The sequence below is a fragment of the Tamandua tetradactyla genome, chromosome 25 (genome assembly GCF_023851605.1).
Source record: "Tamandua tetradactyla isolate mTamTet1 chromosome 25, mTamTet1.pri, whole genome shotgun sequence".
NCBI classification, from domain to species: domain Eukaryota; kingdom Metazoa; phylum Chordata; class Mammalia; order Pilosa; family Myrmecophagidae; genus Tamandua; species Tamandua tetradactyla.
The window spans coordinates 22,844,142-22,869,446 of NC_135351.1; the positions used below are offsets into that span (position 1 = coordinate 22,844,142).

Below are 25,305 nucleotides of genomic sequence, written 5' to 3' on the forward strand. Positions count from 1 at the left end.
CCAGCTTTAACTATATCTCTGTCTCCTGTGTCTCTTTCTCAATTCCACATCGCCTCCCTTCAGGTGGGACACTGAGCTGCGCTGGTCATGGCAAAAGACACCATTACATCATGTGACCTATAACACTTGCATGGCCAAGACTCTCCCTCCCTCCATTTCTCCTTACTGTGAACACTCCAGCCTTCTTCAGGTCTCAAACTTATCAGGTTCCTCTCTCAACAAAGTCCTTGCACATCCTGTTTGTTCCTTCTGCCCGAAGTACTTTTCCTCTCACGTCTTCTTCATCCAGTAAATAACTTTTGATCTGTCCTTCAGATCTGTCCTTTCCTCACAGAAGCTTTCCTTGGCCCTGGACACAGTTAGGCCTCTTCCTGTGTATTCTCATAACATCACATGCCTTTCCTTTGTAGCACTTCTCACAGTTGTAATTTTACTTTTGGGTATTCTTTCAATAAAGAACTGTCTTCTATTCTATGCTATAAGCTCTTAGAAGGCAAGGATCAGATTTATTTTTGCTCACTATTTTATTTCTAGCACTCTGTACAAGACCTGGTATATCTGGCACTTGATAAATAATTGCCAAATGAACTGAGGACTAAATGAGGCCTCTTAATCTGACCAGAACTCCACAGAAGTGATATCAGGAAACTAAAAAAAGTCACAGATACTCATTCCCTTTTGAAATAAGCACATGGCTTAACTCAAAATACGCAACTTCCAAGGATGATAAAATAAGGATTAAATTTATCAGAGCTACATCCTGACACCTATTTGGTTATGAAGATTTTAAGGAAAGACATTCTTGTTTTAAACAAATTGGAAAGATTTAGGAAAGACTAAGAAAAGAAAGACCTAAAATTGTTTTTAGGTTTATCCAGAGCAAATCAAGATGGTGAAAAATAAGTGATAAACTTTAGAGTAGGGGGCCATAATACTGATAGAAAGAGAAATTAAGAGTTTAGAGCAAAACCAGCTGTCAGACAGGTAGAAAATATGATATAGCTCTTGAGAAAAGAGAATGCTTTTGGAACAGATGGGTGCACCTCAGAGCTTTATAAAGCATTAACTAGCTGTTTAAATAAGTCCTTAGCAGATGTTTTCAATGCAATTTTAGAGGTGAAATGGAAAAAAAAGTCCAAGGCACAAGGAGAATTGATATTACAAATAAGACAGTGCAAGTTATTATACAAAGTTCTTCTTTTTTTAAGACTAAAATATGCAAAACAAAACAAATAAATACACAGAAAAAAACAACAGCGCACATTACCTAAATCTGCAATTAAAGCAATGAATATTGAGGTGTTCATCTTTAAAAGAAGAAGATGTACTTAAAGGTAAAAATTAATGGAAGCTACTTGATATGTACATCTATTTATCTAAGGACAAAAGGCGAGCAACTTCCATATCTGTATTGCAATATGGGATTCTTGTTTTAGAATGGTGCCCTGTCACTGAGTACATTCATTAGGAAGGAGATAAATCACAAAGGGAGAAAGGGAAACACGCTCATGCAGCTCTGTATTGAACATATTGGTGTCCAACACTGTTTTAAAAATATTTGAAAAAGAAAAGAGTTCAGTATATTGCACAAAAAGTGAAGAAGACAGATCAGTAGGCATTTATTAAGTGCCTTGAGGTACAAGGCAGGTACTAGGTGAGGCAGAGGGGAGATGAGTAACACAGTACCTACCCTCGAAGAGCTGAACTCCCTCGAGCTGCTGTTCTCGCTGTTAGTACCTGTTGATAAATGGTTTACCCATAAGTGTTACTCACTCATAGACGTCCAACTGTAGAGAACTAGGGAGATGGAGTGGGAGACATTGAAAACTCAGAATCAACACAAGAGACAGGTTGAAGTGGGAAAAGTTGTAACAACATCTGGGGGGATGGAAACCATGTATCTAACCACTTACCCACTAATTTCAACACCACAACCGAATCATTGTTTGTGATGGAAAGGAGAGAAGAAATGGAGAGAGGGAAAGAGGGGATAACACGTGTGCCTGTAAAATCCAAGCGTGTATATTGAGAAACAATGTGGAACAACCTTGGGGTGAAAGACAGCGGAATATAAAAAGAAAAAAAGTTTAAACCAATTTATCATTTTTTATAGGAGTCATATCCTATAAAAGCGGCCATTAAATCCAGCAGAGTGGTTTAGTGCATGGTTTTTTCCCCTAAATAAGTGAAAATTAAAGCCAAGGTTTTGCCACTCTCTAGATGTTTAACCATTGAGCTTCAATTTTCTGCAAAATGGAAATAAAACACTGAACATACTGGATTGTTGTAAGGATTAAATGAGATAATGCACACAAAGTATACTTATCACAGTGATATGCAACTTATAAGAACTCAACAAAATGTCTGCTATTATTATTATGACTGTGCTGGTTTTAAAATATTATGTACCCCAGAAAAGCCATGTTTAATCCTGATTCATTCTTGTAGAGGCAGTCTTTCTTTTAATCCTGATTCAATCCTGTAGGTTGGAAACTTTAGATCAGATTATCTCCATGGAGATGTGACACACCCAATTGTGGGTGTGAGCTTTTGATTAGAAGGAGATATGACTCCTCCCATCCCAGGCTGGTCTTGGTTAGTTTACTGGGATCCTTTAAAAGAGGGAACATTTGAAGAGTGTCAAAAATGACAGCACCTACAGGAGCAACAGAGCCCACAGAGAGAGAGCTGGCATAGATGCTGACACTTGGAGAAAAGAGACAAAGATGTTTGGAGATGCTTGGAGCCCAGCAGATGTCACCATGAGATGTTAAGCAAGCCAGAACCTGGAGAGAGCCAAGGGAAGCCAAGAGATGAAAACAAGTCCCACAGAAGCAAAGTGAGAAACCCTGTCAGGAACAGAGGCTGAAAAGATGGAGCCTAGGAGCAAGGGACCAGCAGATGCCAGCCACATAACTACCCAGCTAATACAGGTGTTCTGTATCTATCAGCTTTTCTTGAATTAAGGTATCTTCCCTGGGTGTCTTAGTTTGGACATTTTCATAGGCTTAGAACTGTAAACTTGTAACTTGTTAAATTGCCCCTTTGAAAAGCTATTCCAGGGGTTTTCTTCTCTCATTGCTTCCACCGCCCTTTTCAGATCTAAACTTGATACTCTCCCAGTGGGCTACCATCGTTTTTGCCATGGCCCTCAGTGGTGCTGACATGCAAAAGTAGATTCAGCGCATGATGGCTTCCATTGAACAAGAAGCTAATGAGAAAACAGAAGAAATAGATACAAAGGCAGAAGAAGAGTTCAACATTGAGAAAGGTCAACTTGCACAAACCCAAAGACTGAAGATTATGGAATACTATGAGAAGAAAGAAAAGCAGATTAAGGAGCAAAAGAAAATTCAACTTAATGATCAAGCAAGGCTCAATGTCCTCAGAGCCAGAACTGGCCTTATTACAGACCTACTAAATGAAGCAAAGCAGAGACTCAGCAAGGTGGGAAAAGATACAACCAGGTACAAAGTACTGCTAAATGAACTGGTCCTCCAGGGTATGTACAGTTGCTGGAGTACAAACTCTGAATGATTTTCCATTGCAGGAAACAGAATTACCCTCTTTTTAAGACTGTGGTGCAAAAAGCAATTCCTATGTACAAAATTGCCACCAAAAAATGTTGATGTCCAAATTGATCAGGAGGCCTACTTGCTAGAGGATACAGCTGGTGGTGTTGAAATCTATAATGGAAATCATAAAATAAAGGTTTCTAATACCCCAGAAAGCCACCTAGATCTCAAAGTTCAGCAGATGATGCCAGAAGTCTGGGGGGCCTTGTTTGGTACAAATACCAACAGGTAGTTTTTGGACTTAAGCCTTTGGGAGGTGCAATTCATTCCACTCTCGGCAGCTATGATATGGAAGTTTCTGATATCCAAAGAACCAAGATTATCTGCTTAACCTCCTCTTTGCTGTTCTAATATTGTTATGTACTTATCAGTGGAATACCCTTCTGTAGGAAATACCCTTGGCCTAGTCGTTAACAGTGGAGAAAGTTTCACTTCAAATGATCAGAACTCTACCTTGAGTTCATTGAAACTAATACAACTCTCCAGCGGTTCTGAAGAATTGGTTGGTGGTTGCATGAACTTCCCGAAGTCTTCCACTCTTCTCTAGCTCTTGTAATCTAGTCTAGAGAGTGATATATCTGATATTCTGTTTTCATGTTTAAAACTCACATGGGACATGCATTCCTTTTAGCTGAAGTAACATCACTGTTAACCCCACTGAGCTTAGAAGTTTCCTTATGTGTAGATGTGATTTAAAATCTAAGCCCTGAAAATCAGTTTTGTTTATTAAAACAAAAAGGTTACATGGATAAAAAAGAAACCAAAAAGCTGTGCCAGTTCTGGTCTATGGCGATCACCATCACCATCGCCGCTATTATTGAACCTGTCCACATTGAGACAACTTTTTCCCTTTATCCTCTAGATCTGTCTATCCTCAGGGCATCTTGACACTGCAAAATTTATCATCGGTACATTCAAAACTACTACTTATTGAGCATCTATTATGTGGCAGACACTGAGGATATAACAGCGAATAAGAAAGTCTAGTTCCTGCTTTCAAAGAGCTCAAGGTTTGTGAGAATTATTCTAGAAATGTGATGCAATTGGCAATGTTTTTGGTATCCAAGAATTTCAGAAGAATGTTTCCAAGTCTCACAGTGGGTCACATAACTCCTACAGATTGAATAAGAAAATCTCTCTTATGGGAAAACTAGAAGGGGAAAAAAATGGACATGGAAAGATTGAGCCTGAGACATGAGGGAACATTTATCTGACACAGGTCCTCTAAATTCATGCAATTGTGATGCCAAACCCTGCTATTTCACCCTCGATTCCCCTGATGCTTTCTCTCTTCTTTACCTTCACTGTTACGATTCTCATTCCTTTCTTGTCATCCCTCGCAGATACTGCTATTATAGACTCCTTACTAGCTCCTGACATCTGACTTAGTCCACTCTCAACCATTGTCCAAGCTGCCCAGATGAAGATATTACCATGCCATTTCCAATCATCTCATTTGCCTGTTCAATACTCTGCAACTGTCCCACCTTGGCCACAGTGTACAGCCCATTTTTGCACAGCAAATAGAGCTGTTCATCAACCGGCCTGTTCTTACGTATTGGGTTCTGCTATTTCCTCGGCCAAATGCTTTATGACATTTTTGTCATTAAAATTTTAAATAATAAATAGATCGTAAATTAAGGAAAAATTTTGTTTGGTTTGTGGTTGAAAAACAATGTAGAAAGTTCTCATGTACAAGTAAATTTTGGGGGGGTGACTGTCAAATAGGGGCTTATAAACTAGACTCGTTTTCTGTGTTACCTCTGAAAGTATGTTCATAAAAAGAAATGCCATTTTATGACATTTTTGCTAGGTCGGGGGAACAAGAAAGGTCACCATGACTCAAGCTGTGTAAAATGTGCCACCCCTTCTAGATGTCACCTAACCCCCTTGCTTAAAAACCGCCCGCACCAGGACCCAGGGGCGAACTCACAACTCCCTACCTTGGGTTCTGTAAGCTCTGCCAGGAGTGCAGGAATAAATTAGCTCACTCTAGGGTTTCTTGGTCTGCCTCTTCTCTCTTTCATCTCCAAAACCTTTCAATTTTAACTATTTGAAGTTTGCAAAACACATCACATTGCCTCATCTCACTGCCTTACAACACAGTGGCCCCTCTGCTCAAGATGCCAGGTCCCTCTCTGTAGAACTCCTCCTGCATTATCACTGATCCTAGAACATTTAATTTAAAAATCGCAATGGTTTGACACACTTTGTTTTGTTTTCATGTCCAGCTCTCCAAGACACTGCAAACTCCTTGAGAGCTATTTAATATCTTATATTTTGGTATCCCCACATTGGTAGTATCACATAACCCAAAATAAATGGTCAATGAAACCCTGTCTTTTAGGAACTAAGACAAACTAGGAAGGCAGTATGGGCCTTTATCTCCCACTAACAAATGATTAACCAAAATTAAGAAATATTCAGGGAGTGACAATTCCAGGGTCACATAAATTACAATACCATAGCTATTACTCAAATTCTTTGATTGCCTTCAAATTCTCTCTTCTTTATACTGGATCATGCTGCCTCTGATTCAAAAATAAAAGTAAGTAATAGACCAAGAAAGCAGAACATATTTTCAGATGTAACACAGAAAATGAGTCTAGTTTATAAGCCCCTATTTGACAGTCACCCCCCGCAAAATTTACTCGCGCATGAGAACTTTCTACATTGTTTTTCAACCACAAACCAAAAAAAGTTTCCTTAATTTATGATCCATTTATTATTTATAATTTTTATTATATTACTCCTTGCAGTTCTCAGCTTCAAATTTCCAAAATTGTATCAAGAATTAAATGTAATTACATAACAAATCTACATACTCAGATAGGACACTGCTTGTAGGACTCACGCCTGCAGATGTCTGGGTGATCTAAACAGGGAAAACAATATTCCTTTAAGCCACATTAGCCCTCATTGGTGTCACTGGTCATGGGTAGAGAGGCAAATTCACGAGTGGTATTATGGGAGTTAATGAATGGCTGGACAGATGGTGCCTGTCAGAAGGTGTTGACTTTTTAGACAACTGGGACTGGTTTCTGGGAAGAAATGAGAGGTGCAGCGAAAATGGATTGCATCTCCATCACACAGAAGCAGACTCACTGCTAATGAAAATAATCACATAGCCAAGCATATTTTTCCTCATTTGATTTTGTCTTACCTGGTAGACACAGAGGAGGGTCTAGCTGAAAATATAATATTCATATTGAAGTATGCTATGACATAAATATGAAATGCTACATGTAAACTACATATTGATATTCTTAATTATGAAACATCCAAAAGACCAAGGATTATGCAAAATAACGGTAGATTATCCTAAAATGAATAAGGGCATTTCAGGTGCTATGGCATGAACTGCTTGGAAAGAAATAAAAGTTGAAATGCAATGATATGCAGATGCGATTGAAAGAATCATTCAAACCAGTGGAGCCCACTATGGATGTGCAGACACTTCTGACTTTCCACTGTAACATACACATTATAAACCACTTTTACCAATTTGACCGTTTTCATTTGTTGCTTGTTTTCAACTGAGTTTACCTTTTAGCAGTAGAAACTTCATGACTTCTTATTGTTATTAGAAAACATTACTAAACATAATCTTCCTATTGTGGTTACTGTTAGGTATAGTTTTAAATCTGTTAAATACTTTACAAAACTATGACGAGAAAGTTCCGTATAAATAAAGGAATCATTTGATGAATCCACTTCTTGCCAGCTATGTGACTTTAGACCAGTTATTTACCCCTTCCATGCCTCGGTTTCTTGGTTGTAGTAAAGAATATATGAAATGAATGAAAAGAACTTAACACAGTAGCTGGCACGAAGTTGCCTCATATTAATTGCTTCTCTTTCTTGACTTTAAAGAGCACTCAATCAAGTTCATTAATTCATTCCATTCTTTTATTTTCCACTTCTCCTTGACTGTACACTCTGGATTTATCTTCAATCTTATATCCATCCTGAAGAGCTTTCTAGGATTTCAGAGATGTATACAGAGAATTGTCTTTACTGTATCCAGAAATGGGCAATGGAGACATTGAATGATTTACTATTATTTTTGCTATTTGAGTCAAATCTTGAGAGGAGTCACGGTAATGGGCTCTTCTATAATTTCCCCTATGCACTAAGGATTTCCTGGGAGAAACGTTTTCTGGCAGAGAGCATAAACACTGCAGTTAGCTGAAACACTGAAATTTCACATTCCTAGCACTGAGCACAATATATATCATTGCTGTTCTTAAACATGATTTTTAAAAATGGCTTGGTTGTGAGATGTGCATCAGAGCACATACATGTATGCATTTGTTATTACAAGAATTAGGCATTTATTCATCCTCCTTCTCCTCTTGCATTTAAGATTGAAGCAACTATCAAGATATGGAAAAAAGTTTCTGTTAAGATAACAATGGCTTATTTTTATTTCCAATAGACTTAATAATGAAATACAATGAATAACAGAATGAGAAAGACTTTCACAATTTATAGACATGTATTCTAAAGAAAAGGAAGGCAAAGAGAATACTGAACTCCTAAAAAACCTCGCAAATGTTCAGACCATCAAGGAGCCACATGACTAGGAGAATAGAGAATACAGTGGGATGCCAACCTTGTGTGTAGCCTTCAGTTGAGCCAGCCTGGATTGCATGTGCCATCACCATCATTTAACCATGAACTCATTGTGACATTCATGTTGCAGGAAATAAGCCAGACACAAAGGGACACACACTGTATGATCTCACTGATATGAAATAAGCAGAATAAGCATATTTGCGAAGTCAGAAACTACAATACTGGTTATGAGGGGCCAGGAAGCAAAGGGAAATGGAAAGGTAAGGTTAAATTGGTATGGAGTTTTGGTTTGGGTTGATGGAAAAGTCATTGATGGAAAAGTTTTGGCAATGGAAGATGGGGATGGAGCACGCCATGGGTATGTAATTAACACCACCGAAGTGTATATTCAAAAAGGAAAAACAAAGGAAATTTTAGGTTGTATGTAAATTAACACATACACAAACCCATAGCACTATACAACACAATGTAAACAGTACACTAAAGTTAAGAGCACAATTATAATATTTTTCATTAATTATAACAAATGTAGCACACTAATGCAAAATGAAAATAATAGCGAGAACAATGTGTGAGGAGGGGATTATATAGGAACCCTGTATTTCTTGCATATTTCTGTAAACCTATAATCACTCTGATTTAAAAAAATAAAATAAAAAAACCATCACACTTATCTTAGAAGAAAAGTCTCCAGTGTTTAAAACTTATCTAAATTTCCACTCAAGACACAATTATAAGGCAGATATCTCTAAAATTAATTCTGAGAGAGGGGAATTCTCCTGAAATTACTGTTGAGGTAACTTGAGTAAATGCTTAGTGCAAACAATGAGCTGTGAATTATCTATAATCAAAAGCAACAACTGTCCTACATGTGTATCTCTTGTCACACCTCTCTGGATGCCATCCTTTGAGCTGGCTCTCAGCATCATTAGTGGGTCACAGGCAGCATTAAGACCTAAGTATATACAGCTCTTCAGATAATGTTCACTTCCAGATAATGCATGCATAATTGCAAATCAGTTGGCCTCTTAGCTCTAACCAATTAGGGTTGCCACAGATCCATTAGTACCATTTACAAAGTTAGAAGTGCCTCACTCACAAACACATGTAGACCACCTAAGTTTAGTTATTTAGGTAAGCTTATTTGCATAATGTATGTGAGATGACCATTACAGACACAGATAATATTCCAGATAAAATTGACTGTAAGACATGCATGTGTCAAACAGACGCTGAAGTTTAACATGACTTTCCTCCCAAGGATCCACGCTTTTCACATTACGAGTTCAATCTTGAATCCTAGTTTCTCAGGAGGGAAGCAGCTTTGTTCAGATACAAGGAAGAATGAGGATTGAGATAAGCCTCTGGATAAGCTAGGCCAAAATGTATTTGTGCCAAGTAGCCTTTTTGCCTCAGTTCTATTTTTCATTTTGCATTTGCAGACCCAAGTTACGAATAACTGAATACTGATAGATGATGTCAGCCAAGGTATTACTGGGCCAGGATATAAGAATACATTCAAATTAGAGAAGACAGAAAAGTAGTGTCTGTAATTCACAGTGGCACACCAAGCAAGTCCCAGCAATTAAAAAAAAAATCGTCATTTCTGAGGCAGTAGAGCCTCAGATAAAGTAAATGTTTAACTTCTGAGTCCAATGACTTCGAGTAAATATCCCAGCCCACGAGACCTGTCTTCATCCTTCCCCCCAAATCTTCCCCTAAGAATTCTTAAACTTCCCTTAATCTGGAGCAAAACGTTTTATTTCAAAATTCCACTGAGAGAAGCTCTGTGAGAGGTACTGCATGCCTTAGTAAAACTCAGAGCTGGGAGTTTTAAATTTAGTGCCGGAAGGAGACTCTGTTAGTGACCAGGTTGGCAGCTCAGGGTATTGCCTTGCTCCCCACCCTACCGTCTACCTCCCTGGAGTCCCCTCCCATTGAATATCACGGCCATCCATGCTAAGCCTGAGGACTGCCGTGTTCTCCCTTATTCCTCTGGTTCACGCATGGCTAAAACCTTCCTTCTTAGTGCCTGCTAGCACAGCTGATGCTGGCAGGAATACTCAAGCATTTTTATTAAAAGACAATGCTGGCGAGGGAATTAGAGGAAATGAGAGAGAGAGGGAAGAAAGAAAGGGAACTAACACTCAGATTTATATGTGCTGCTCATGTACCCCTCACAACAATTATATGAGGAAGACTCTATTGGGTTCTTACAAGTAGCACAACAAGACTAGAGAAGTTTAGTAATTTGCCCAAGATCAACAGTTGGTAAATGCCAGTGCTGGAATCCAAACCCAGGTGTGCATGATGTTGCTGACTACACCTGGCTCACATCAAGGGCTTGCTCAACTCAGAGAACCAAAGAATAATTCCCACAACTTCTGCATTATATTACTTGGGTTTCATAACTCTTCATGCCCCATCTGTCTCTGTCGGTAGGGTGCCGGATACCTTCCAAAGGGAACCACCTCTCTGGCAGCTGCTTAACTTCCTGGGTAAGGCCAAAAGAAACATCCTGCAGCCCACCTGGTTTCGTCTCTGTGGTTTCCGCCTGTCCAGCCTGAGACACTCCCCCCGGAGTGACTGATCTGATTCTTACTCAAATCCAGTGAGTTCCTGACCTTTACAAACAAACCCCAAAGCAATACCTTATAGCCATATGTCTTCCGCACAAATTACTCACAAAAAAAGGGAATAGAGAATCTTTTCCCTACAAACAATAGCATAGTGTTCTGTTTTGAATAGGATACCAAGTACATAAAGGAAGAAGAATGAGATGGAAGGCACTGAAAGGAAGCAGGTGAGACAACAGCAGGCTGGGCTGGATGTTATCAGTCCCCTTCCCTTTTCTCTGTTAACGATCATGCCCATTTCTGAAGGCTCAGCACAGTCTTCCTCCTAATGAAGCTTTCTCTGCTGTCTCCCTTTAGTACAAATTTACCCAGTCTCTAATTTCCTAACATTTTGTTTATACTTTATTATTGCACTAAAGTTTTTATCTCCTGGTAGAATTAGCTTACAGTCTTTCATCCCAAGTAAATGGAGAGTTCATTTTGAGCAAGGACTGGCCTTATCTAACAAGTTCCTGAGACACGGTAGAGAAAGCAGTGGTAGCAACAATACTTCACGGTAATGACCACAGCACTCTGCCTGTACAAGCCTTGACAGGAGGGATGTAAGGCCTGTTTAACAGACATAGAAACCAAAGTTTAGAATCGTTAAGCAACTTCCCCAAAGTCACACAACCAATATATGGCTTCAATACCACATTTGACTAATTCTCAAAGGATGTGGTTTTTCCCAGTAACCACTAAGTAAGTGTTTGTTCAAAAGAACGAGAATAATAAAACTTCACCTGTTTCACAATTTTTCTCTGTAAATGGCCTAAAGCAAATCAAACAGGCAGAAGAGCTCTGTTTGGTTGGTTGGATTTTTTTACTATACGATACGGCCCTGCTGAAGTAAACCCAATTTCACAGGCTTGTAATTCAAAGATGCATCAGTAGCTCAAACATAAAAATACATGTATATTAAGAATAAATATGTGTCTGAAGATATAAATTTTTACTTTTACCTGTGCCATGACTTCAGTGGTCCTCTCTACTGGAGCTGTTCTTTCCTTTTATCATAAAGCAAGCCAGCAGACTCACTACAGTTCTGTTCTGTCTTCCTGTCAACTTCTATAGGTGCTCTTTAGGTGATAAATCCTCTGGAAACAGGGGGGAGAAAAAACAAAAACAAAAAACCAGAGAACTTCCTGAGATCTACATTGGCATATATTAGACAATGTGAACTCAGTATTATTGTTTTTAATACAATGAAAGGCCTTTAAGAGAACTAAATAGTCTTCAAGTTACTTTCTGTGGGGAGAAAAGAATTGTTCATCCCTCTATTAATCAAACTTCATGGCATTGCGCGCAAAATCTGCTTGCCAGAGATCAGTGCTGTGAATAGTAAATGACTGCGCTCTAGCATATTTAGATTTACCCTGGCTTTGGGATACCAAGAGTACACCTTCTCTACTCAGGCAAAGAAGAGGCTTATGCCTGCTGAGAATGTTAATTAGAAATGAACGGAAGAGCAATGACAGATGTGAAATTATCACTACTGATGGTGGAAAAATTAGAAGTAGAAAAAGGAAAAGAAAGATAAGTAAGTCAAACCTACTCAGAGAGACGCATGCTCAGGAGAGGACAGTAGGAGAAGGTACACCATATTTCCTATATTGCACAGGGCATTGATCTTGTATAACCACCACAGCGATGGGAAACCACAGAACTGATCTCAATAGATACTATAAAGTTAAAAAAAATGTTCTGTGTTTCCATTTGATTAAACAACTCATTCTTTTGATCGAATAACTCTACCTTGTGCTAATAACTGTGCTAGGCTGTTGTGGGGAAAACCAGGAAATAACACAAGATGGTTCTTCCCCCAAGTCGTTCATAGCCTTCTTCGTGAATGCTCACCCTGTACCACACCCTGTTCCCATGTCTGTCTGTCCCACTACACCAAGAATTCCTTGAGTGTACGAACAGACAGTTACATAAACAAATAGTATGATGCAGCGTGATCAGTGCTCATTGGAAGGATGGCCTTTGGGAAAGCTTCCCAGAATAGTGGTTGATCAGATGATCTTGATGAATGAGTAAGCAGCTAACCATGTAGTAGAGGCAGCTATCTGTGTACTTGGGGATAAGACAGTCTGCTGCTTTTAGAAAATGAGAGAATCCATGTGATGGATGAAACACTAATGTCCCTTAGGGGAATGAAAGTATTCGGCTGGAAAGGTGGGCAAGGCCACACATAAATAGTCTCAGATGCTTTGATCTGGGCTTTATCCTATCAGTTATGGAGTGATACTAAGGAACAAAAAGCACACAAGAATAAAAGATAATCAACCATATAAGGGAGTGAGGTAGGAAAAACCAATGATTAAATGAGCTAGAAGTGGAGGGTCTGTTCTGAAGGCGGAATAAACAGAGAAATGAGAAGGGCATTTGCTGTGGGCTGTTTGCAATCCTCCTTTCTCTTGCTTGCTTCCCACAGTAGATGCGAAAATCAGGAGCCTTCCTTTCCAGCCTCCCTCAGATTTAGGGGTGGCCACGTGATCCTGATCAGGTCAATGACCTTAAAAGAGAACGTCTTAAGGGGCTGCACCCATGCACCCAACATTGTACTAATTATTTTACTTTAAGATTTATGCCCCCTAATAAAAGAAAGGCATACTAAGTGAGTTTTCTCTTACTTCCTTAGCCACTCCCTCATTTTCTGGCTTTTAAAAGGTCCTGTAACCTTGCAACTCCTGGACTGGCCAGTTTAAAGATCACCAGTCAAAACCCAGGGCACTGTTTCCTAAACTGAGATCAATCTAGTCAAACGAATCATGCCTGCCTGAAGCGTACCCTCTAATGAACAGACCATCACTTGCCACCCAAGCTCCACAACTTATTTCCTAAGGCGAGAAGACAAAACTCATTTTACTACATCATCAGGGCCAAAGGATTCTGTCAAAAGTTTAAAAGGCAGCTATATATGGGCACTAAGGTGAAATCCTGGGTGGGTTTTTGCTTAGGCAACAAAAATTATAATTTAATGGGATGAGCATAGACAGGGAGCCAGATTTGGGGGCACTTGCTTTGCCTTGAACTAGATGAGCAGGTTAAGTGAGGAAGCTGACTGGGAGCTGGGACCTGAAACCAGATCCACTCCCTGGATTTGAAGACATTTGGGGCACAAGGATGTCCATGAGTTGGGGCTGAGGAGGAGTCCAGGGGAACTACTGGGGGGGGCTTCCCCTGCTGTGGCTTTTTTTTTTTAATTGTGGTGATATAAAACTAAAATTTTATATTACCACATAAAATTTCCCATTTGAACCATTTTTAAGTGTATAATTTGGTGGTCTTAATTACAGTTCCAATGTTGTCCTGCGCTCATCACCACCCATTACCAAAACTTCTCCATCACCTCAAAAAGAAACTCTGTACCTATTAAGCAATAACTTTCCATTTTCCATTCTCACCACCACCATCACCTCCAGTCCCAGGTAACCTGTAATCTACACTAGGGGACAGGCCAAGAAGATGTGCAGAAACCCATCAGGGGCCCAGGCAGGATCTGACAGAACTATTTCTGTCTTAGTGCAATGAAGACACAATGCCTACTTGACTCACTGCTGGTTGTTTTTCACCTATTCTAAGATCCCATACAGAGATCTGCCTACAAGGAGAGCTACATATAATGAGAGTTTTATGTACTTAAATTTTAATGAGATACACTAAGATGAAGACTTAACTAAAAAAAAAAAAAAATTAAAAGAGCCTGATGTGCATCAGGCCCCTGAAGAGATACTGAAATAAGACAGAGGTTACTTAATCACAAAAACTGTTGCCTAATTAGCAGCCCAACTTACACACTATCTAAAAAATCCTTAAGCACTATATCATAATAGCGAGTAACAAAGAGACATACTAAAGTGACACCACCCCAAATTTTCAAATGCATTTTATAATACCCCCTTGTATTGTTACATACTCTATTGTTTACTTTTTGTATGATTGCTAATTGCTGCACAGTTCTCTGCTGGGCTATTTGAATCCCTTAATGCATCTCTTAAAGATTCTTAGCTTCACAGCTTCTGAAATGACAACAGAGCTAAAACAGAAGAAATACAGTATCAAACCCCTGCTGGTATGATTCTATATAGCTTGCTCAGAATGGAAACGTTGGTGTTTATGTATTTGCATATCAACTCCAACTTGTGTGAGAATATCAATTGCTTTCCAAAGCCACTCTCCTCTTTGATTTTCTGAAAGTTCACTATAACAGGGGTGCATGCTGATGAGCTAGTATTCTCTCTCCCATACACAGAGAAGAGCTTTACTAATCATTGAACTTAAATCTGTCTGGGAACACAGTGTCTTATAAGAAGATTGAGCACAGGTGTAAAGTTTTCCATAAGTAAAACAAATGAAAAATCAATACGAGATTTTATTTAGAACCAATGTATTTTTAATAAGTTCATTTTGACAGGAATATAGTAGGCTATCATCAGGATTCTGGGGAATGCATTCCTCATCAAATGAGATGCTGGAATGTGGAATGCATTACCTTGGGCATCCTATTTCAGGCGCTTGAAGTTAAGTGCCTTGTAGTTGTCAACGGTGGAACCACAAATATGACATTTGCATAAAAATGCATTCTAAACAGAACATGGGATGAAATCTCAAAAAATTAGTTGCTTCTATCTGCTGCAAAAGAATCCAACAAGAGAGAAGCACAAAGGAAGGGGGATTAAAAATTGTATCTAAACTCTGGAACAATATGACTGTGATGAGAAGCAAAGGGTTCAGTTTAGAGAGGACCACAGCTGTCACCATGAAGGCCAGGATATTGTAACACTGTCCTAAATAGTTAAAGCCCATTTTGTGTGCTGCAGGTGTGTTGGAGCTGCTGTTCTTTCCACATCATGTGCAAGAAAGAAGTCTTTGACTTCTGGTTGCAGCACTGATTAGTAGAATTTGGACTTTGCTTCTGATAAAAAAGATCCAGCCCATTTTTAATGTGACACACCAGGATCCTGATTGCCTTATGGCCTGACATGATAGGTTGTTTTCAGGATCTAGGACTGAGCAACAAAACAGTATTTATATATCTAAATCTTTTAAGAATTGTGTAAAATATTGTAGGACTTCTAATTTAGTGGGCACCTTTATTAGTACAAATAATTTAGAGCTACATCAGACAGAAGTGCTGAAGTAATGTAGGATAAGCATTAAAGAGAGGTATCCCACTTCCATCCAGTGCCTACTGCTTGCAATAAATATATATATTATACATTGAAAGTTCTCTATGTATGCTGGATAAAATTTCTCTTTTTTTTGAGCAAAATATCTGGTGCCAGTTTACTTACAACATTCTCAGTTTTATGCCAATAAAACATTTTGAAATGAACTATGTGCTTATAATCTGCAAGTTATTTCTATTATAAGCTACTCTTCCCTTGAAACTAATTCCAGGTAGATAAATGGTCATCCTCCAAAAGATTCTTCTCTCCTAGTGCTTTAACTATCTCCAAAACTTCACCAGAAATATTTAGCAACTTGCTTTGAAATACTTAACTCCATTAGTCTGAAAAGTTACTATCATTTTCATGAAACTCTCTATTTTGTATTGTTGTTTCTGGCCCACCATAGACAGCACAATGAAGTTTACTTAAAAAATTCTATTTAAACGGTAGCCGAAGGTGATAAAAGTACAAATGGCCTGATAAGATTTGGTGCAGCTGGATTTATAATTGTCACTGGCAGCTGGCCACAGCACAGGAGTAAAAAGCAGAAGAGCTCATCCCTACTTGGGCTATAGGCATGGAGTTTTAGTCTAAGCTAACAGAAGTATAGATAAATTACTTACATTACCTTTTCAGACTTGACTTTAGCACCCTTGGAAACTAAAATACACATTTTAACATCATTTAGAATCTTTAACTAAAGTAAAATTATGAAGTTATTGACCTTTATAGTGATCTGTATATCTGCACAAAAGGTTGCCCTATTTTGATTTATTTTATATAAACCTAAATTACTTGGATAACCTTTCTTTTTTAGTCATCTGACAAACTATTCAAAGTAGAGTTTAAACATTTTATTGTGCCTATTCCTTTTCTAGGAAGGTTGATCTTGAAAACAACAAATAGCATGCTTGCTGCTTTCTCTATTTTGGGGTAACTGTGATAACAAAACTGTGTCTGGCTTTATTTTTCATCCCCCAACTAAAATAGGTATCCAGAAACTCAGATAGTTAAAAGTAGCAAGGTTCAAATCAAACCGCAATCATCATCATAGATTAAGGGTATTATACTCCACAGTGTGTTGAATGGATAATAATTAAAAAAAAAAAATTCAAGTACCAGTTTCAAAATACCAACTAATATCGTCCAAAGAATGGATTCCTCATCTTGAGATGCATCTTCTAGAACATAGCATGCTTCTTATTTGTATCTGTACCATTTGAAGAAAAAGCATCCTCACCAAATGGTAATGGTTCAATTGCTCTGTCATAATATACTTTCATTTCAAATTCACTCTCATGGTGAAATGGCTGTCCATGGGTTATCTCTTTCTACAGGGCGTTGGAAGTGTGCTGGCATAAAAACAATATTCTGGCCACAAGTAACAGACCCTAATTCCAATCCATCAAAACGTGGATGGAAGGGGCTAAGGAGATGCATATAGGTCTGCATCACCCTTTAAGCTCTGCATCTGAATCATCTTTCCCTCATGATTTAATCTCAAACAGCTATCATTCCCCGCTCCTATGTGACTCTGAACATTATGCAGAGGGATCCATTCTTCTGGAACTTCCTCCTCTTCAAAGCAATTCACTAAGGATTATAGATAGCTTGAGATGCTAGAAGTAGCAGAAGAGCTCTCTTCCTGGGAGCTGCTGTAACTGGTGAGTGCTCAGTCAAATAACTTCCTCATCTACAAATATTCACTATCCCCCATGGTACGGAGCCATAACAGCACCAGCTCTCAATAAAATGTCTTTTTATATGCTGGGCAAAATCCCTTTTTTTGAAGAAATTCACAGACTGATTCTAAAATTCATATGAAAATGCAAAGGGCCCACCATAACCAAAAACAGCTTTGCAGGAGGGCAAAGTTAGAGCCCGACGTAGCCACGGCTGAGCCCACCACTGCCACCACCTCGGAGCAGAAAATGGCTGCAACTCTTACACATGTAGAGGTTGATCTTGGGAAATCTGCCAGGGATGTCTTCACCATGGGCTACGGATTTAGCTAAATAAACTTGATTTGAAAACGAAATCTGTGAATGGACCGGAATTAACAAGCTCAGGCTCAGCCAACGCTGAGACTACCAAAGTGACGGACAGTCTGGAATTCACGTACAGATAGACTGAATATGGCCTGACATTTACAGAGAAATGAAACACTGGCAAAACACACTAGGCACTGAGATTACCGTGGGCGCTCAGCTCGCAGGTGGACTGAAGCTGACCTTTGATTCATTCCTCTCACTTAATACTGGGAAATAAATTCTAAAATAAATTCTAAAATTTAGTGGTAGCACACAAATCTTCAATCTGAGGTGCTCTGGTGCTGGGTTATTAGGGCTGGCTGGCTGGCTACCAGATGACTTTTGAGACTTCAAAGTCCTGAGTGACACAGGGCAATTTGGCAGTTGGCTTCAAGACTGAGGAATTCCAGCTTCGTGCTAACGTGAATGACAGGACAGAGTTTGGTGGCTCCATTTACCAGAAGGTGAACAACAATTTGGAGACTGCTGTCAATCTCACCTGGACAGTAGGAAATAGTAACACTCGTTTTGGAACAGCAGCCAAGTATCAGATCAACCCTGATGCATGCTTCTCTGCTAAAATGAACAATTCCTGCCTGATAGGTTTAGGATACACTCAGACCCTAAAGCCAGATATCAAACTGATACTGTCAGCTCTGCTGGATGGCAAGGACGTCAAAGCTTGTGGCCTCAAGCTTGGTCTAGGGCTGAAATTTCAAGCATAAATGAATGTTGTACAGTCATTTAATTTTAAACTATTTTGCAGCATAGCTGCATTCAGAATTTAGTGTACCTTTTAATGATGTATGTTTGGGATACAAGTATAGCTAAATATCATGTTAGACCTCCAGGATAAAGATAACAGCTTTAAAGTGTTACTTTTTCAGAGGTACAGAAGAAATTCAATTACAAAAAAAAAAAAGGCCCTTTAGGCTATAGACTTTGGGAGGAACTTAGTGGTCCCTCTAGAGATGTCAGGTTTCTTTTTTATCTAGAAATGACTTCAAGTGGGAGCTGACAATGTGTAGGCACTCTGTAAATTCCTATTGAGTTAATGAATGAAATTGTGACTTCCTGAGAATTGAACCTAGGTTTCCTAACCCCAGTTATGGAGATGCTCGGTTGTCTGATGGTACATACAAACTCACCTCAAAGAGACTTCTCTAGACAGATCTTTATGACCTTTTTCCACCCCGGTCCATCACTTCCTTTACACTGAAAGTACTCTATCTGCGGAGCATAGTAACCGTTTCTTTTGTGCCATTTTGGGGAAAAGACGGTGGATGTGATACAGTCAATAATTCAGGACTTAGTTCCCTCTGGTGTTGTGGCTTTGTCCCTTGCACCAGAGTATGAAATAACTTCCATGAGCTCCAGCTGCAAGCTGGGAAGAGACTCTGGGACTGTAACCACATGGTGACATCACTAAGAATCTAAATTGGACTTTGGTTGTAGTCTCACCATTCAATTTATTTTTTAACTGTTTAATGCATATATTTTAGAATCTTTCATTTTCTATGGAATTTAGACCATCCCTTTCAAATGCTGTAATTAACATCACTTAAAACAAAACTTGAATAAAATATCGAAACTTAAAAAAAAAATCAAAGGATTAACATAACCTGATTTCAATACTTTTTAAAAAGCTGTAGTAAGACATTGTTCTACGGTGTCTCCAAATAAATGGAGAGGTTAAAGAGTCCAGAAATAGACCTACACATATGTGACCAATTGTTTTTCAACGAATGTGCTAGAGAAATTCAATGGGGAAAGGAAAATCTTTTCAAGAAATGGTGCTGGAAAAATTTGATATCCATTGTCAAAAAAATTAAATGACATTTACATATACTATATCTAAAAATTAACTAAAAAATGGATTATAGAACCAAATATAAAACTTAAAACTATTGAAGCTTCTAGAAGAAAGTATAGGAGAAAATCTTTGGACCCAAAAAGAACGAATAGATTGAATGGACACTCAAAATTTAAAACTTCTGCTGAATTTTTGCTCTTCAAAAGATACTGTTAAGAAAATGCAAAGGGAAGCTGCAGATTGAAAGAAATGTTTACAAAACATATCTGATACCGTATTGGTCGGCAGAATAATTGCAAATTCCTATAAGTTTTTAAGAAAAGCAAACAAACCAATAAAAGGGCAAAGTATTTTAAAGAAGATATAGGAATAACAAATAAGCACCTGAAAAGATTCTGAACATCAGTAGTTATAGGAAAAATATTAGTTACAAGAACTAGATACTCACCAGAATGATTATATATATTAAAAATAAAAACTGACAATACCAAATGTTGGTAAGTATGAGGTAACTAAACCATCATACATTGCTGGTAAGACTGTAAAATGCAACCACCAGTTTGGAAAAGAAATAGGCAGCTCTTTATAAATTTTAGTATCTACATACTATATGGCCCAGAAATTTCTCTGCTAAGTGTCTACCTAAGAGAAGTGAAAATAGAGAGCCATACAAAGATTTATAGTTATGCTCATAGCTGCTTTTTAAAATAATATTCATATTAGTCAAAAAGTAGAAAGAATTCATATACCCCTGAACTAATGGAAGGATGAACTAATAGTGGTACATCCATACAATGAACAGAAAGGAGTGAACAACTCATACACGCAGCAACACAATGATCTCAGAAGCCTTATGTTAAATGAAAGAAGCCAGACACAAATGATTACATGATTTCAGTTACATAAAATTCTAGAAAAGCCAAACCATAGAGATAAAAGTGGATTATGTTTAAGAGAGAGAGAGAGAGAGAGAGAGAGACTAACTGCAGAGGCCAAAAGCAACTTTTAGAGATGATGGAAGTGTTCCCTATCATGATTGTGAGGATGGTTACAGGACTGAAGACGGTCGTCAAAACTCACAAAATTACATACTTTTGAATTTTATTGGATGTAAATTAACCTCAATAAAGCTGGCCAACAATTACAGAAGGTTGCAATCAGCCCCATACTACATTTGCACAACCATATGCCTCCTCGTTGCCATGGTTCAAATTCAGGTAAAGACGTCCAGACTCTTGACTTTAAATCAGATGAAATTAACCAAAGAGCATATCAGCCCCAACACAGAAAAAGTCACCTACCAATATATTAAGCTAAAAACTTTCTTTTTACAGAACCTCTTATTTTTTCTTATCGTAATCAGAAAAACGTAAAATTCTTCCTTGAGTTTTGATGTTAAGGCTATATAATTTACGTTAGTTTGTGGACATAAGTATGACTTCTTCCATAAGAGAGACTGTTGTCCCAACTGATGTCCAGTCCTAGGAAAAATGCTTTAAGTTTTGTGCTTACTAGGCCCCCTTCAAAACAAGTGAGCAGAAGTGACACCAAGAAACAATTTTCTCTGGTGTTTTACTTCTTATAGCAAACAAATTGATTAATGCAATAAGTTGTTATGGACACATACAAATAAAATAAAGGAACAGCAAGTGAATGTTTGAAGTATGTAGCAATGTCTTCAAGCAGATAAATATAAAACATTTTCTATACATGGGTCACTGATCTATGACAAGTCTGTAGTTAAAAGAAAATGAAATGTGAGTATACTCTGTGGGCTAAAATCTAGGACACATATTTGTAAGCAGGTACTGTTGTCAGGTCAAAAAAAAAAGTAACAGATGGAAAATACAATAACAGTAAGTATTTTAAAAGGATACAAAATGTTATGTACATACCTCAATTTTTTAAAATATGCATAGGAAATCACATGTTAAAAAACATATTAAAATGTTGACAGTAATTGTTCATGAATGGGTTGTTTTTTGGTTTTTGCTTTTTCACCTATAATTTCCTAATTTTTATGAGACTGTACTACTTTACTACTTTTATAACACTGGCTTTAACTATGCAGAAACGGACGAAAAATAACATGCAGGACAGGGACTGCTAGCAAGTTTATCATGATAGGCAATCTGCTTCACGTCTACGTATTTAGCTCAGGTTTTTTTTTTTTTTTTCCACTATTGAAGGAATTTTTTAAAATGTTTCCTCACTTTGAAAGTAAGGATTTCCCCTACAAATAGCTCAGCTTCAACAAAATGCAAATCATCTGAGCAAGACCACAACGGTTGGGAGTGCTACCTGGACAGGTAATTCAACTACTTAACATCAGTGGTACTCAGGAATGGAACCTTTCTCATCTTAAATGGCTTCTTCAAATGCTACATTCAGTTTGACATAAAGATAGTTCCCTGTGACCACAAGCTTTTTAGTGTATTTTTAATATGAGTTAAAGGTACAAAACCATAGAAATCACTTTCTTCAAAGTAATTGCAGAACAAGACATTATCTGTTATCAAAGCATATGAAATGTGTTGAAAAGCTCACAAAGAAAACTGAAACTGTAGGAAAGTACATTTCATACTGACAACCAAAATATAAGAAAAATGCTTAGTGCACGTTTTACGGAATGTTCGTGCAAGATAACAGACTTTGAATATAAGCAAGTACCTAGAAAACATTTTTAAATTACTAAAAAGGATATCTGTTCTTTTAAAAATATATGGATTTGTGAAGTAATTTCCAGATTTGAAATACCTGAGGGGTATAGTTATTGAGCCAGTCTATAACGTTATGCATTTCTCTAAAGATCCTCTTTCTTTACTGACAAAAATACAAAACGGAAAATTTTAAATGTTTTTGCAATGAAAAGTATACTACATAGGATTCAACTCAATCACAGAACATTATGCATTATATAACATATTCATTTAAATCACTCCTTGAATCACAAGCAATTGCACCCTCAAAGGGATAGTAATAAAGTCGAATATTTGGTGAATTCTTAGAATACACCAATAACTGGTCTAAGAATTAATGTTTAGTATTAATACAGGGAATATTTATATATAAGAAATAGTATAGGGCTAAAGATATGAATAGGCATTTTTCTGAAGAGCAAATACAGATGGCTCAAAAGAACATGAAGAGATGCTCATTTTCACTGGCTATAAGGGAAATGCAGATCAAGACTACAATGAGATATCACCTCACACCTATAAGAATGGCTGCTACTAAACAAACAGGAAACTATACAAATGTTGGAGAGGATGTGGAGAAGCTGGAACACTTATGCACTGCTAGTGGGAATGTATAATTGTGCAGCCACTACGGAAGACTGTTTGGTGGTTCCTTAGGAAACTAAATATCAAGTTGCCCTATAACCCAGCAATAGCACTACTTGGTATATACCCAGAAGAGCTGAAAGCAAAGACACAAATAGACATTTGCACACCGATGTTCGTAGCAGCAGTATTTACAATCACCAAAAGATGGAAACAAACCAAATGACCATCAACAGATGTGTGGATCAATAAAATGTGGTAATGATGGAATATTATGCAGCAGTAAGACAAAATGACGTCCTGAAGCACATGACAAGATGGATGAGCCTTGAGGACATAATGCTGAGCGAAATTAGCCAGACACAAAAGGATAGATACTGTATGACTCCACCTTTATGGCCAGCAGAAAGGTAAAATTAGAGGCTTATAATACAGAATATTATTAGAGAAACATAAAAACTAGAGATGGGTGAACTGTTAGCTAATGAGGTTGAACTCCAATGTAAGGGAATAGATAGGAGCGAAGGTGATTTTCTAGTGGGTCTAGAAGTAATATTACCATATTGAAGATGAACAAGATTGAAAGGGGTTGCATAGGCCTACGTGTCCCACTGATTCATACTAGAAATATGAATTAGTTCTCATGAGAGTTACTTCAAAGATATGATTCTTGTATAAAGAACGTTTAAGTCCAGGGTACAAGGGAAAACTGCTATTGCATGCTATGAGCTATGATCACAAGGAAACCATTAGTACTACCACAGCAACAGCAGAGGTAAATAATGGGGGGAGGGATAAGAGTTAAGAGGAGGTTGAGATTTCCTATTTGGTGAGGGTGTTTTTATGTCTCTTGGGAACAATAACATTTCTAAAATTGAAAACGTTGATGGACCATGGACTTTGGGCCCTCTACATGATGCCTGATGAATGCAGGTGGCTGAAGGATGCACTGACAGAGAAGCAGATTGGCGAATGATGGCGTATACTTATGAACAAAGATTGTCCTGCTACAAAAAGGAAGAAAGTCGTGAGGCATGCAATGATGTGAATGAACATGTGGGGTATTTGGTGAGACAAAAAAAGCCAGAAACAAAAAAACAACAATGGTATGGCCACGTTTAGAAAATGCTTATAAGAAAACAGGGGCTTAGATTGTAAGCTTTTAGAGCAGACACATTAAGTTCACAGGGGTGATTGATACTTCTGGATTTTGAGAGACCGTTTTATATATTTAACCTGATATTTACAGATAAGAATGAAATCAATCAGGTTGGGGTTAAAGTAATTCAGAACATAGGGGTAAGGAAGACAGTGTGTATATTTTAGAACCACACATCTTCTTTGAGACCAATGGAAGAAAGATTTATTTGATCTAGAACTGAAATTTTCTATAGTGCACAATCTAATTCAACCTATCCATATGCTTATTTGAACAACTGAAACACAGGGAGCACAGAATAAGAAATAGATCCTTTAATCCTGTGTGGATTATTGTAAGGCCTGGAAATGTCCTCGAGTATTTTAAGCAGATAATAAAAAAGTATTGGCAAAGTCCCCTGAGGGAGAAAGAATATGGGACTATTAAACCTTACCATCAGAGAATCCCCTGATACTGTGTCAAACTTTAGGGACACCCAAATCAATAGGCCATGCCCTTGATCATGAGGCTTACTCTTGTGAAGCTTATGTAGGTAGCAGATATAAGCTCTCTGAAGCTTAGACTACCTATAGGTATGCCTAAGAGTTACTTCTGGAGGACCTCTGTTGTTGCTCAGATGTGGTCTCAGTCTCTCTAAGCCCAACTCTGCAAGTGAAACCGCTGTCCTCCCCCCTACATGGGACATGACATCCAGGGGTGCAAGTCTTCCTGGCAATGTGAGAGATGATTCCCAGGGATGAATCCAGACCTGGCACTGTGGGATCAACAATTCCACCCTGACCAAAATGGGGAAAAGAAGTGTAATTAATAAAGTATCAGTGACAGAGAGAGTTCATATAGAGTCGAGAGGCTACTCTGGAGGTTGCTCTTACGCAAGCTTCAGGTAGACCTTGCTACCTATCATAACTTGCCAATCCCCAACCAGGACCATTCCAGCCAATCCTAAAGAACACCTAGGGCAATATATAAGATTTCACAAGGGTTCCATGCACTAGAGTAACTTTCCTGAAACCTACAAACTCCAGATGGGTCCCTGGTCCAGGTAAGTACTAAAACCTAGCCCAGCCTCTCCAG

The 25,305-nt window shown here is 38.2% G+C and overlaps 1 long non-coding RNA gene and 3 pseudogenes across 3 annotated transcripts in view; 2 read left to right on the top strand and 2 right to left on the bottom strand.

Annotated features, from left to right (window-relative positions):
- LOC143669016 (uncharacterized) overlaps positions 1–25,305 on the bottom strand; it is a 556,320-nt gene that overhangs the window by 448,490 nt on the left and 82,525 nt on the right. For all 3 annotated transcript variants that reach the window (XR_013168650.1, XR_013168651.1, XR_013168649.1), the window contains exon 5: positions 11,731–11,865. This is a non-coding gene — a long non-coding RNA (uncharacterized LOC143669016). The remainder of the gene's footprint in view (positions 1–11,730; positions 11,866–25,305) is intronic.
- Positions 3,079–3,807, top strand: LOC143669013 (V-type proton ATPase subunit E 1 pseudogene; annotated as a pseudogene).
- LOC143669012 (non-selective voltage-gated ion channel VDAC1-like) lies at positions 12,579–18,700 on the top strand (annotated as a pseudogene).
- LOC143668702 (UPF0669 protein C6orf120 homolog) lies at positions 13,218–17,662 on the bottom strand (annotated as a pseudogene).